Genomic DNA, 5443 nt, shown 5'->3' on the forward strand with positions numbered 1-5443 from the left:
ACAGAGCTCTCTCTATGTCTCACAGCAATTCTATGAACAGCAGATCTAACCCTTGCCCCATCCTACGCCATCCCCACAATCCGAGATATGCTTGAGCCCATTGCTATAGTCACCATATCAATCCATTGTGTTAAAGATCTTCTTTTCTTCTCTGACCTTCCACTTCTTTCAGCATAATGCCATTTCCCAAGGACTGGAACCTTAAACTCTACTATACTAAAATTACACTAATATTTTGTCCTGCTTTGCTCTTTTATTGTGAATGTTCTTTCTGTCATCAAGTAGTAACAGAATACATTTTTTTATTTAATTCACTTTATTTATCTTTTACAAAACCCACTATATGGTGGCCATAGCTGGAACCTAGGTCTTCTGCACAGAGACTGTGATGTGGGTCATTCCAAGATGGTCAGTGAATTCCTGGTAGGAAGACTTGGTGAGCACAGTCCCTTTCCAGAGGTGAAGAGGCAGGTAGCTGTAGGTCTTGGAGACATCATTCAAGATAGACATGTTTGGCTAAGTTGCCCAGGGTACACGTGTAGCCCTGGCTGAGGTGTTGTTGTTAGGTTCTATTGAATCGAATACAACTCATAGCGACCCTATGAACAACTGATCTGAGCCCTGTCCTATCCTGTGCCATCCTTGTCATCCCTAAAATACTTGAGCCTATAGCTGCTATCACTGTGTCAATCCATTCAGTTAAGGGTTTTCTTCTCTTTTGCTGACCCTCCACCCTTTCAAGAATGATGTCTCTCTCCAAGGAATAGTCTTTCATAACAGCATACCTAAAGTATGTGAAAGGAAGCTCTATCATCTTTGCCTCCAAGGAGCACTCTGACTGTACACTTAAGGCATATATGTTTGTTCTTTAGGCCTTCCATGGAATATTTAGTACTATTCTCCAACACCAATGACACAAATTATTCTTCTGTCATCTTTGGTAATTTTCTAGCTCTCAGATGCATAGCAAGTACTAGAAAAATTCATGGCTTGAATCATGTGCACCTTGGTCCTTAAACTGATATCAATAATCCTCAATAATCTGGAGAGGTCCTTGAATGTTGACTTTCCTAATGTAATATGTCTCCAGGTCTCCTGACTATTGGTACAAAGTGAATTGATTATAGATCCAAGTAAGATAAAGTTGTTGACAGTTTCAGTCTTTTCTCTATCTATCAGGGTGCTGTCTATTGGTCCAGTGGTGAGGATTTTTTATTTTTGAATTGTAGTAATCTTTAATTCCAGCCATCAACAGCATCTTCTTGGGCATGGGCTGCATGGGTGTCAGTACCTGAGGATGCTGGGATGTAGTGCACCAGTACAGAGCCACAGCACCTGGTCACCTTGCAGGGAATGGTGTGGAACTTACCCATCTTGTCCCCCAGTAACCATGTCTCACTGTGACAATGGAAAGCTTGGCCAGCGTAATGGCTCCACAGATGACAGTATTTACCTCCTTGGAGCACTTAACATCCAAGCCAATGTAGCCATTAGAGTCTCAAAAAGGGTTGAACCTGTTCTGGTGGCTGGCACATGTCTGCTGCTTAGGTGTGATTTTCAAGACCTCATCCTTGAGGGACATCCCCAGGAAGAAGTCAATGATCTCGGACTCCCTGATGAACAGTGAGAAGAGATAGCTCTCCTCCAAGGACTTGATCCTCCTGTCTTTGACCAGACAGCCCAGCTTGGTGACCAGAGTCTCCTCCTTGGCTTTGCCACCTAGAGCACCTGGGCCACAGGCCTGTCCACAGTTGCTACCCTGACCCTACAGAGAGCTGCTAAAGTTCCTGCATAAACCTCAGCGGGCTCCCATCCTCGGGCCTTCTGGGCCTTCTGGGCCTCTTTGTCCTCCAGCCACACCAGTATCATTGCCATTTAGTAGTACTTTTTTGGAGAAGAGCCTAGAAAACAGTTTTCATGACTTTGTAGTATTCCACTTGACTCCAGGGAGGGCATGGTTTAATGGGTAACTAACTGTGCTGCCAATCCAAAGACAGGCAGTTCAAATCCACTAGCTGCTCTATGACAGAAAGACAATCTCCCTTGTGCCTCTGAAAACTTGCAGGAGGCTCAGCTATGAGTCAGTTCCAATTTGACTGCAAAAAATACACCTAAATGGCATCCCAATATTTTTGTTCTTATCTGGGGCTTCGCCTGACATACTTTGGACATGTTGTAAGGAGAGACAGGTCTTTGGAGAGGGACATAATGCGGGGCAGAGTGGAGGGACAGCGCAGGAGGGGAAGACCCTCTATGAGGTGGATTGATTCAGTGACGGGGGTAATCGGGATGGGTGTGTCAGAGGCAGTGCAGTTGGCACAGGATAGAGCAGGGTTTAGGGCTGTTGTACATAGGGTCGCTATGAGTCACAAACAACTCGACGGCACATAACAACAACAACATGTGCTGATGACTCAACTAAAACACTTAACAACCCTGGGTGACCTTGGAGGACATTATGCTGAGTGAAATATTTCAGTCACAAAGGGACAAATACTGCATGGTACCACTGTTGTAGAACAGGACTGACATCAGGGTTGGGGTAAGACAGAAAAAACTGGATAAATTATGTATACTGTATTGAAACAGATTGGGAAAGAACAGTTTAGAGGTGATATACGACTGAGTATTATGGTTAGCACAGGAGTCCAGAATTAAGGTTGCACAGAGAAGTGTACTAGGTGCGGGGTGGGGTGGGGGGAATTGTATACCAATGAAGGAATTCTTTTTTCTTTTTCTTTTCAAAGAGAGGAACGAACTGATGGGGAGGGCTGGGCAGGGAAAAAAGTGCAGCAATGAATGAATGGAAATCCAAAATCTCTGTAAATGCTTATTAAAATTAATAAATTTAATAAAAATGAAAAAAGTCATAAAAAAGTCTTTGAAAAGACTATTACATTACATAAACTTGAAAATATTGACATAGCTGTATTTTCATACTACTGAAAAATAGAAAATACACTTATTTTAATATACTGGGGAATTCTGTGGTGGAAAGAGAGGAAGCCTCTCAACCAGATGGATTGACACTGTGACTTTGACAATGGACTCAAATATGTCAGAGATGATGAAGGTTGCACAAGATAGGGCAAGGTTCCAAGAACAAAAATATTGGGATGCCATTTAGGTGTATTTTTTGCAGTCAAATTGGAACTGACTCATAGCTGAGCCTCCTGCAAGTTTTCAGAGGCACAAGGGGAGATTGTCTTTCTGTCATAGAGCAGCTAGTGGATTTGAACTGCCTGTCTTTGGATTGGCAGCACAGTTAGTTACCCATTAAACCATGCCCTCCCTGGAGTCAAGTGGAATACTACAAAGTCATGAAAACTGTTTTCTAGGCTCTTCTCCAAAAAAGTACTACTAAATGGCAATGATACTGGTGTGGCTGGAGGACAAAGAGGCCCAGAAGGCCCAGAAGGCCCGAGGATGGGAGCCCGCTGAGGTTTATGCAGGAACTTTAGCAGCTCTCTGTAGGGTCAGGGTAGCAACTGTGGACAGGCCTGTGGCCCAGGTGCTCTAGATGGCAAAGCCAAGGAGGAGACTCTGGTCACCAAGCTGGGCTGTCTGGTCAAAGACAGGAGGATCAAGTCCTTGGAGGAGAGCTATCTCTTCTCACTGTTCATCAGGGAGTCCGAGATCATTGACTTCTTCCTGGGGATGTCCCTCAAGGATGAGGTCTTGAAAATCACACCTAAGCAGCAGACATGTGCCAGCCACCAGAACAGGTTCAACCCTTTTTGAGACTCTAATGGCTACATTGGCTTGGATGTTAAGTGCTCCAAGGAGGTAAATACTGTCAGCTGTGGAGCCATTACGCTGGCCAAGCTTTCCATTGTCACAGTGAGACATGGTTACTGGGGGACAAGATGGATAAGTTCACCCATTTTGAATAGTATTGCATGGGTTCCTTGTTTTTCAATGTGGCATAGTATTCCATTGTGTGGATATACCACAGCTTCTCTACCCATTTGCTTGTTGATGGGCACTAAGGTTGCTTCCAACCCTTTGCTATTGTAAACAAAGCTGCGATAAACATGGGTGTGCATATATCTGCTTGGTGGCAGTTATGGTCCCTCTCTGGGGTATATTCCCAGTAATGGGATGGCTGGGTCAAATGGTATCTCTATTTGCAACTTTTTGAGAAAGCGCCACACCGCTTTCCACAATGGTTGCACCATTTTACATTCCTACCAACAGTGAATAGGAGTTTCAGTTTCTACACAACCTCGCCAGCATTTGTTGCTTGCTGTTATGTTAAATTTTGCTATTCTTACTGGGGTGAGATGATATCTCATAGTTGTTTTGATCAAAGACATTTTTTTAAAAATTTAAAAAATATTTTGTATTACTCTGAGGTATTTACAAATTTTGAATACATAGTTTTTCACAAAAGATCCTTCCCACTTCCCTCATCTCACCCATCCTTCAAATTGTGTTCAAAGACTTTTTTTTAAAGACTTTTAAACAGCAATTTTATTGAATTATAATTAACATACCATATTTGAAACACCAGCTTACCTTAAACCAACATCCCACCACTATCAGGTTGCTGATTCAGGGCAAATATAAATATATAATTGTAATATGATACGATATGATATGAAATGATATAATATATATAATATGTTGTTGTTATGTGCCGTTGAGTTGTCTGTGACTCATAGTGACCCTAGGTACAACAGCACTAAACCTGCTTTATCCTGAGCCAATCTTATTTGTCTCTGACATACCTACCCCATTACCCCAGTGACCAAGTCCATCCCATCAAGAGTCTTCCTCTCCTCTGCTGTCCCTCCACCCTCCCAAGCATGATGTCCCTCTCCAAGGACTGGTCCCTCCTTGCAACATGTCCAAAGTATGTCAGATGAAGCTTCAGAATTCTGCCTCAAAGGAGCAGCCTGGTCTCATAATTCTATAATATATAATACTTGGAAAAACCCCAGCCATTGCCACTGAGTTGATTCCAACTCGTAATGACCCTGTGGAAGAGAACCTTTATGGGAAGAGACCACTCACCTTTCTCTTGTGGAGCAACTGGCAGATTCAAATGGCCAACCCCTTGGTTAGTAGCACAACATTAGTGCACTACACCACCTTTGCTTAGGAGTAGAGGTTAAGGTCATATAACTCTGCATTTAAACTAGTAGACTGTATTCCAAAGGGGCTGCACCATTCTGCATCTGTACTAGTGGTGTCCGAAGCTTGAATGTCTTCACATCCATGCCATTTATATTTTTTCTTATAATTTGTCCTGTTGTCTGAACCCACTTGTAGCTGACCCTCCAGTGGATTTTGAGAGGCAATAAAAATGCATGGGAGTTGATTGCCTATATCTCTCTTGCAGGGCATCTAATGAACCGTGTACCTTTGTATTGGTAGCATGCTTCCTTGCCACTTATCCTGGTGAGTACTCAATTGTACCTTCTTGTAATTTTGATCTGTA

General features: G+C 42.9%; 1 pseudogene; it reads right to left on the reverse strand.

Annotated features, from left to right (window-relative positions):
* Window positions 1-363: 363 nt before the first annotated feature.
* On the reverse strand, window positions 364-1869 carry LOC102854073 (annotated as a pseudogene).
* Window positions 1870-5443: the final 3574 nt, after the last annotated feature.

Source organism: Elephantulus edwardii, unplaced genomic scaffold, assembly GCF_000299155.1.
Source record: "Elephantulus edwardii isolate Elephantulus edwardi_28Jun2011 unplaced genomic scaffold, EleEdw1.0 scaffold00019, whole genome shotgun sequence".
NCBI classification, from domain to species: Eukaryota; Metazoa; Chordata; class Mammalia; order Macroscelidea; family Macroscelididae; genus Elephantulus; species Elephantulus edwardii.